The sequence below is a fragment of the Cimex lectularius genome, unplaced genomic scaffold (assembly GCF_000648675.2).
Source record: "Cimex lectularius strain Harlan isolate CLEC.00 unplaced genomic scaffold, Clec_2.1 scaffold3, whole genome shotgun sequence".
NCBI lineage: Eukaryota > Metazoa > Arthropoda > Insecta > Hemiptera > Cimicidae > Cimex > Cimex lectularius.
The window spans coordinates 2,141,313-2,151,778 of record NW_019392688.1 but is presented as its reverse complement, the minus strand read 5'-3'; the positions used below and the strand labels follow the sequence as shown (position 1 = coordinate 2,151,778).

At 34.8% G+C, this 10,466-nt stretch overlaps 1 protein-coding gene across 1 annotated transcript in view; it reads left to right on the top strand.

Moving 5' to 3' along the window:
- LOC106662058 (receptor-type tyrosine-protein phosphatase N2) overlaps positions 1-10,466 on the top strand; it is a 66,834-nt gene that overhangs the window by 6,560 nt on the left and 49,808 nt on the right. The gene's annotated exons all lie outside the window — the stretch shown is intronic.

Here is a 10,466-nt window from a genome sequence, read left to right as displayed (position 1 = left end):
ATATACATATATCCATCCAATATTTATATATATATATATATATATAAACATTCGTTATTACTTGTCCACATCTTTCAACAATTCAAACCTCCCAATGTGCCAAATGTCTCTCGATTTTCCCGCTCAGAGCTACGGTTTATTCTAAAAGGTTAATTTGAAATATAAAGAAAATCGTATTCAATCTCGGTCAAACTTATCTATTAACAAATATACAGGGTATCTTTTTTAGATGGCCCGGCTGAATTTCTATTGAACCAATGACACTATCAAAAAAAAAAAAAAAAAAAGTGTTTAATATGTTTTATTCTAGTTTCAAATTTGTACCTTTTTGGAGAAAAATTATACGGGTAAATGACGCCCAGTTCAACTTCAAAATTTCATATACGACCCTATATAACCTGCAACATCATTTTACAGGATTTTTTACGCTGAAAACAATGTTGCAATTGGGTCAAAAAAGGACAAAGTTATGGCAAAAAGTATTTTAAAAAACAGTAATTTGGTTTGCTATTTATTAATCATATTTCATGTTCGAACTGCCTGCCTCGCGTAAAGAAGTAATGATTTCCTCTTTTGAACCACTCTTCACCGGTGCTCAGAGCAATAGAGGTCAGGGAAGATGGATTGACAGTTCTTCAACTGAGGAACAGACACTGTTTTTTAAACGGTCCCACAGAAAATAGCTAGGTGGAGTTAAATCGGGTGACTGAGGAGGCCAACAGATCGAGTCATATGGTCATATCCACCTATCGGAAGTGACGATTTAAATAACGTCTCACCTGCAAAGAACTGCGTGCGGGGCATCAAGATGGATAATCATTCTTTGTCGTTGACGCAGAGGTACGTCATCTAATTGTGTTGGTAAAACCTTCCTCAGATTGAGGAACTGATCACCATTTAAATTATTTTCGTAGAAATAAGGCCCAATTAATTTATTTCGGAGAAGTCTACACCAAACGTTGATACTGTGAACCACCTGATGATGACAAGAGAACGAAATTCTCGGATTTTCCTCTGCACTATCACGTTGGAAAATGATAACGGTTTAGTATGCTATTAGAGGTGAACTTGGTTTCTCAGTCCATAGGATGTACGGAAGGAGGTTTTCCTCCCAAATCGACATTTGTGTAAGGAAAGTTAGTCTCATAGTCAGAGTCCCGAAGTCCCTGGACCAGATGAGAGCGATACTGCTTAAAATCGAAAGTCCGCAGTACATCTCTAATTTTATTTTATTGAAAAAACTTAAAACCTTTCCAACATGTCGGAGAGCGGAATTTGAAATTTAGCGTACATACAGTAAAATATTCAACTTCTCGTCGAAATAGGCTGCCGGTTTCTTATTGGTGGAACAGCAACTGATCCGTATCTGTTCACATAACGAATAAACGTTTATGCTCAACGACAAACTTGCCCACCAGTGCACATTAACAACATAATCATACCATCGAATCTAGTCAGTTACCTCGAGCTTTATTTAGATAGCATACTTATATGGAACCCACATGGACCACCCCACTGGGACCAAAATCACACTAAGCATAGTGATAGCACCAACTTTTACCACTTTTACAAAACATTCATCAGACCAGTTTGGACGGAGTCGAACTGTGGGGCTCAGCCAAATCAACCAACATCCAACAAATTCAATCCGTTCCATCTGAATATCTTCGATATAATCCCAATGTTCCCTTCTACGTCACCGATCAAACGATCAATAAAGATCTTATTGGAACACCTTTGTTTCGAATTTCCACTCTAAACTACCCTCCACCCGAACCCACTAGCTCTAACCTTTTCGTCAACGCTCACCCTTACAATCCACCACGCCGTTTAAAACGACGATGGCCTCGTGATCTTACCCCACCCAATTAAATAAACGAGAGTTCCAGCACTGATTGGTTTCTCTCCCCACTGCATTCTAGTTGACAGATCTATATTGTATATAACTTACTATTTGCTCGATTATATTTTGTACAGATAACAATAAATTAGAAAAATATTAATCCATATATGTTTAGTAGTCATAATTGACCGTATTAATTATGCTCTTTATCTAAAGCCTTGGTTGAGATGAAAAAGTCACAATAGCTCAAGTGGTTAGAGCAGCGGTTTATTGAGCCGAAGGTTGATTCGAATCCCGCTTCGAACTTTTTCATCTCAACCAAGACCTTATGTAAAAAGTATAATTGATTAGAATAATTACTACGGTCAATTATGACTAATAAATATAAATGGATTAATATATTTTTTATATAAAAATCTAATAAATTAAAATTATTGTTATATTTATGTGTACATTTCTAACCAATGTTAGTAAACTATGTCATCTTTTTCTGTTAATATATATTTTACATTTTTAAAATTTATATTATGTTTGTTAATGTTTATGTATTGTGATGGACCTGTCATTAATATTCTTTTTTATTTTTTGCTTATGTTTGAAAATATTTCTATTTTTTTAAATAAAAAAGTAACTATGTACAGGGGGGCGTCGTTGGCCGCAAGGTTTAGTCTTTGACACGGCGCTCATCACTGTAAGGTAAAGGTCCCGGGTTCGAATCCAGCGGCCCTGCATTCGAATCCGACATACTTACAAATGGACTTTTTTTCAAAAACACCGGCACCCTGAGGGTTTATATGACCTCTGCTGTTGCGAACCCTCGTTAAAAAAAAAAAACTATGTACATTATTTTCATGTCTGTATTTGGGCGTTTCGGGAAGTTACACCCATCATGAGTATCTATATTTTTGATATCAAGACATAAATATAATAATTTTATTAAAAAGCTTGCCTTTTATTATTTTACATATAATATTTGAAAAGATCTGATCATGCTGTACTTGTAATTTAATTTTATTCATATACATTTTATATTATTTCTTAGTAATATTGAAAAAAAATAAAAATTTTACTACTCGACAAGTCGCATGGCCCAAGATGAAACAAGGACTTGTTTTTTAAATGCGCAGTTTGGTAAAATGATTTTTTTAGAAATCTAATTTTTTGGTTTATTTTTACTATTTTTTATCATGTATTCATTCGTAATAATTGGAATTTATTTTATATATTTTATAATTTTTATTTTATATTTAGGAAGTTGTTGCTGTAACATTTTACTGTAAATATACTACTCTAGTAATTAAGTCAACAGAACCAATAGGTGTAGGAACTCTGTTGTAAAATTTCAAATTACCACGACAAAGGAGCAATTACCGAGCGATTACAAAAATAAATGGAGAATGATGATGGAGAATTTTTATATGAATTTCTCCCAATGGATCACGTTGGTCTCAGATTTGGTAAAACACCATAATGGGGAGTCGGTGGCCGCAACGGTTTAGGCGTTGACACGGCGCTCATCTCTGTAAGGTAAAGGTCCCGGGTTCGAATGCAGGGCTGCTGGATTTGAAACCCGACATACTTTACAAATGGGCTTTTTTTTCAAAAACACCGGCTCCCCGATGGTGGATATAACCTTGATATTTAAAAAAAAGTCAACAATCTTTTCAAAAATATACAGCCACTGCACTACCTTTTTATAAAATGAGGATATTCGCTCAACTTGGACTGACTGGTGACAAAAAATATCTTTCTACTATAAAGTACATAATTATTTTTGGGATCAGGGGTCAGACTGCATTACATAAGAATCTAAAGTAAATGACAATTTACATAATTTTTTATTAGAATGCCATGCTTAGAGACCCGTTAGAATATTTTTCATAAATGATCTGTTAGCTCGTGACAATTCTTTAATAAATTTAATGTAGGAGCCTAGTGATTCAGACATTCACGATATATGCATTTACATAATAACACATTAAAATTGAGGTCTTTCATAATAAATTAATAAAGATTCACGAACTTTTAATTTTTAAAAAAGGAGGAAATTCGAGAAGGGAAAGATGGAAGAAAGAAGAACAAGAATATGAAGACTGATATCCTCAGATTACGCATTATTAAAAAATTGTATAGGAATATCGCCCAAATTGTATTTTTTTTTCTTTCTCATTTCAGTTTTCTTTATTTTTGTTTTGGTTTTATTTTATTTATTTCTCTCTTTTTCCGCTTCTCTCTCTGTCTCTCTTTCTCACTCTCTCTCTTTCTCTCTCTCTCTATCTATCTATCTATCTATCTATCTATCTATCTTTCTATCTATCTAGAATTATGCTAGCAATCAAGCAACTCAGTGACCAGGAAATCTTATGATGATATACGTTTATACATTATGTTGTTAAACTATTACTGAATCTTATCTATTTTATCAACAAAAAAAGACAATAAGACATAGGCATGCAAAAGACTAATTCGAGAAAGTATAGACAAAATTTACTCCAGATATCTGTTAGGCGGTAATTTCTTTGCAGTAAATATGTAAAACGCTAATGGTATTTTTATTATAACTATATTTATCATTTCATAATTGAAGTATAGAGAATGAGATCCCCTTCGTCACAAATATTAACAATTATTGTTTTAACGTCCAATTATTAGAGGAGAAAAAAAGTCCAGATCGAATGATACACAAAATGATTTGTTGCTGCTTGCAGTGTAAACATTCTCTTTGTACAAGGGGCTTGCAAAGGGTCAGTTTAATAAATAAAATCTCGTGTGGAGCATACAAATATCTTCCTTTTTCTCTTCGTTATGTGTGTTTGTGCTTTTGGGGTTCCGAGAGATAGCGATAACATGCGATTTATTCTGTCATATCCATTCATGCTGGTTATTTCAACAAAGAAAATCCACAGTTTTTGTAAAGGAAAATTGTTGTCCCATAATTTGAAAAGGAGACATCACCCGCTTACCTTCTGAGGGTTTTTAAATTAAATTGTTTTTAACAGTGCCCATTCGCGTTCTGCAGACAAAGGGAAGTTAATGAGGTTGAAGAAAAAGGAGTCATCCCGGTGATACTTTTTTTTCCAGCCTTTTTCTTCCCCCAAAAGCTCGTTAATCCGATTGCAGCTTTCGACCTGAACCGAGACGGTGGGACGAAGACGTTGCCACTTTCGGATTGGGCAGGTGTTACGGACGTTTCATGCGATCGATAACACAGTTTAATTAACCGAGCTTTTGTGCCTCGAGCGAGGACAGATTTGCACATTGCGTAATCGTCTGACAATCAACGTGATACGACATTGAAACTTTGGAATTGTTATACAAAAGTGGAACTTTGGAAAATTTCTATCCTCCTTTTCAAATATTAATAACAAAGTGGAGGGCTTCGTTAAACTAGAATAATCATGGAACGAGTCGTAGTTGCCAGATGGGGGTTTCTTGTGTCTATGTATGTATGTATTTGTGAATAAAAAAAGAGACAGAGAGGCAGACCGATCTTTAGTAATCATATACCTTGTGCAAATTGGATTGCTCCAATCCATTCTCCAGGCAAATTTGCACAATAATAGACCAAAAAGTTTTTAAAAAAATAGAAGAATTTTATTCTAGAAATCACGTACAGTTAATATATAATTCTTCAACTTTAGATAATAATAAAACAATTATTAATGCATTAGTAGTGTTTAAATTGTGTTTACCCTTTTTGCTTCGGAGAATGAGTGGTTTTTCCGAACAACTAAAATATGACGATTTTTTAGCAAACAGATCCTAATTGTTGAGCTTCTTTTCTAGTAGTAAGACGAAAGAAATGTTATTTATTTGATTAGAAAATATTAGAAATATTTTGAGAAAAAAAAATTGGGGCTCCTATTAACTTTTGCAAAGTAATCAAGTGTACCTACAAGAGGTAGGTCTCCCCCCTGAGAGAAAAGGGTCAAAATATTGAAAAATCTCAACTTTTGGAAAAACGCGATTGTTTGAAATCGGCTGGAGTGGGAAACGTGGTAAAGGCAGTTGTCAAATTTCACTGAGTGGGGGTAAAGAAAATTCAAAATTAAGCTACGATTTGTAAAGGGAGTTAACTATTTTGATCAGGCGAGGCCCATCATTAGCGTGTACGCATGCGATTTTTTTAAGAATATTAATAATGAGACTACTTAGTTTCGTAGCTGCTCGTTTTCAAAGTCTACTTCAATAAACTTAAACTTTTTTAAAATTCAGCCTTTCTGGCAATTTTAGTATATGAATTTTGTAATTTCAAATAAGACAAGTATTTTTATTTGGATTTTTAAGGTGGGAAATCTTGATGCCCCAACCCGACGGACATGCGGACAAACGGGTCAAGGTCGAAAACGTGCTAAATGCAACAATAAAAATAAAATACTTCTGCTTAGCAGAATCAAAACATTGAACAAAAACCAAAAGATGCGCGAATACTTCGTGTTGTTTTTTATTTTTATTTTTTTTATTTACAAGTGGGTTACTCCCCTTAATTATTAGTCCACGGTTTGCTCTGATGAACGTTAATATTACAATTATAAACTATGTCAATCACCTCTTTACCCAGTTGACCGCACCATTGATCTCCATCTCGTTTTGGTTCATTGCAGGTTCCGCGCCTGCTTCTATTTAGGCTGGATGCAAGAGCCGATGCTTATTATTATTAGATGATTGATTTAACAAATGCTGCAGAGACGGATATTGCGACTAAATTTAGTATAGACAGGAGAGAAACTGTATTTACCAGAATTCACTCTTACAAATTTCAGTAAGGTTTCATCTTGAAGGACATCTGAGATGTGTGCATTTATAGATTGAATCGATCCTTAGACACCAAACATGAGTGACTGATTATTTACAAAACTTTGGCACTGTATTGGAAATGCAAAACAATGCAAAATATAGGTGGGGCCTCGGTGCCGCAACGGTTTAGTCGTTGACACGGCGCTCATCACTGTAAGGTAAAGGTTCCGGGTTCGAATCCTCGAATCCAGCGGCCCTGCATTCGAACCCGACATACTTACAAATGGGCCTTTTTTTTCAAAAACACCGGCACCCTGAGGGTTTATATGACCTCTGCCATTGAGAACCCTCGTTAAAAAAAAATTTAATATATATATATATATATGCCTTTGGACCAAACGGCGTCCAACATGTAGAAAAAACACATTTTAAAATCCGCAGATTTCAAGAGTAATCAATAAATTCTTTAATTATTTCTTTGTATGGGTTATTTTGAAGAGTACATATTTGTTATATTTACCCTATTTGTGCTAGCCTGTTAAAAATTGGAGGGATTAAGAGGTTAGGTTACTAACCCTCCCCCATAAGCTAACCAAACCAGTCCCTAACCCTCACCATAACCTACTGTCCCTAACCATGACCTAACACATCCGAACGCCTTACCCTAACCAAATCTAACCATAACCTAACACGCCCTTAACACTAACCATAATATACCCTAACATAACCAAACCTCACCTAAGACGCGAGAATGCGTTTAGCCCAAAAACTTATTCATTCAGCTTTAACATATTGGTAATTCAGCTTTGACTGTGAGAATATTTCAAAATTTTTATTGCACATATAAACCGATTTTTCAACGTAGAATGAGGAAATAGTATGCCAGATCGTATTAAATGTGATTATTGATTACATATATCAAAAATTACATCAAGCGAAAGTCACATTCAGTAAAGTAGGCGAGAAAAAATATTACGGTTTGAAACAGCTGTCTAGTTTACTGAGGATCAGTGGAGTTTTTTTCATAGTTGTCAGTATTTTTGTGACTTTCGAATAAAAATTGAAAGCTTTTGAAAAATGAAAGAATTGTGAAATGCGGAAAAAACTGAATTTAGGGTTTTTAGAGTGCCACAAATGACTATCAACTTAGTTTTGTGCTAAACAAATATTTTAACCTACGTCACTGGCACTCACAACACGACACGCAAGAATGACACATCTACACAGAAATAAGAACACTTTGAGCCATGAAGATGATCTCAAAAAAGTTCGAAACGTTGGCACGATAAAGAAAATGTTTTTCTATAACCTACGTCACACCAGACCGCATCTCACGATCTCCAAATAATTAGTTTAACCTACTTGTTCAGAAATTATGAACATTTCAATAGGAAGAAAATTTGATATAATTCCACGTTTTGTATCTGGTAGCATCCTCCTATTTGGCTGTAGGAATACTTATCCTTAAACAACTTAAATCAAAGTTTATCACAAACAAAGTAAGTAACATAGAATGCCGATATATTTTCATTCTGAAGTGGTAGTTGTCGTTAAAACAGGAAAACAGCGAAAAGTTACAATTTATAAGTTCCATGTAGGTTTTTCTGTATTAGAATAACACAGTTAAACGTGCAGCTTCTCAGAAAAAAACATGATATCCTTTTTACCGGAGGCCTCGATTTGGGCGAGCCTTAAGCACACTAAAGTTACACAAGGAAAGAACGATCGGATCGATGTGGCATGGGCCCAAATACTTCAATAAGCTTTTATCTGATTGATGAACATATTTTCTACACTCGATACAAGGGAAAAAAAATTTTCTCGATAAAATAAAGAAGAAGGCAAAGAGGGTTGATGTTTATCAAATAACCCTGAAGAGCATGTTAAGTACAGGATATTAGATTTTTTAACTACCTAATTACTAAGCCATTAATACAATTATTTTCCTTTTCTATGTTTGAACTCAATACTGCATAACGTGAAAAAATGTATAACTTAAAATACTACTTTAAAAACAATATAAAACTGCTGATCTGTTGAGAATTCTTAGCCAATGATGAATTGTGTATCATACCACCGACTTACGTACTTTGTCTAATAAAGGAAAGAAGAACATGACCAACAGGTTTTGAAGACGAAAAACGTAAAATTTATTCTGAAGAGTAAGATTAAATACACATCGCAATGTCAGATTTTAGTACAATATAATAACTACGGCATTAAATAAAATGGTTTATTTTGATAACGAAGTAGGAATCTTCTCTAGAGAAGATTTCTACAAGTTGTTTATCAGATTGATGAACATATTGTCTACACGCGATATAGCGATAATATATTTTTTCTCGATAAAATAAAGAAGAAGGCAAGATGGGTTGATGTTTACGAAATAACCAATACTTAACCCTGAAGAACAGGTTATGTACAACACAACATATTTTTGACCTATCTAATTACTTAGCCATTAGTACATTCATTTTCCTTTTCCATGATTGAACCCATAAAATGTGAAACATTATATATCGCTACTTAAAAAACTACTTTAAAAACGATATAAAACTGCTGATTTTATGAGAGAATTTAACCTAACCAAGACGAGAAAGCTAAATTTAATCCTGAAGAATGGGATTGAGGACACAGCTCACAAAGCTAACTACTAAGACATTAAAAATTATTTATTTTGACAAACAAGTAGATTATGAGATTTCTCCAATTGGTTTGTGGGGTGATGAACCTAAAATTCGGGCCTTTCCTCGCTGGGTTGGTCTGTACAGGACGCATCTTCAGTGCGTCTGGGCGTTAATTACCTAATCTAGTCGGTTTTATAGTTTGAAATGGTTTTAATAAAGGATAAAAAGTTTTTTGTGAGTTGTGCCGTGATAAGCAGGTCATGGAACAAGCAGCGAGAATAAGGCCAGAATGATATGAAACAACCAAACTACATAAGTCCGCAGATAAGTTCACGGTTCAATGGAATCGTATTTCAGACAGAGGCATGCAAAATAGTTTATTAATGAACCTTCCCAGAAACCACACTTGAACTGTTAAACCTACGATATCATAAGGACTAGAATGATGGAAGCACAAGCTATGGGAGCAGATATATAACTATAGCTTAATGATGAGCTCTAGATAATATGGAGATTGCTCCATAGACCAATATTGGTCGCGATGAGTAAGGTCGTAAAGAGGTCAATTCCTTTTAAGTTTAACAACAGCTAGTGAAAATCTCTCCATCGTGTATAAAATAAGAGCGTTATGTACTTATTGCGAAGTATAAAGAAGCAACGTGGAAGTTAGAGAATCGCGCTTTTAAGTACGCCAAAAGCTTATAAGACAGTTTCTACCCACGTCCTACAAAGCAAAATAGTGGTCCGCTATTTACTCCTGTCAATTTGAGGTCTGATGGATAAACAAGGAGCCCATTGGATAAAACGACTTAACCTTAACGCTCTAGATGATAATGATGATTCCAAAATAGACCAATTTATGTACCGATAGCGAAGTAAGGAGAAGCAGCACGGGCAACAAAATCTCAAAGCAGAACTACCTTTAAATAACAATGGCTCTTAACAACATAGTTTAAAAGTCAGCTTTTACCAACCCCCTCTGAGTCGGCCTTATCCTTCAAGCAAGATTTAAAGCTAGAATAGCGATTTTTGAGATATTTGACAACACTAATCTTCAACCACCATCAATGGATGAACACATCGCGATGGTGTAGGTGAAGTAGTTTCCCGATGACACGTTATCGAAGAAAATGATGGCTGGCATGTGGAAGATGGAGGGAATAAAAAGGAAGGTCGAGAATGAGGTGGTTAGATGACGTGATGGCTTGAATGGAATATCTATACTGAATGAAGCGGCACGACTGTACTAACCCTAGAAG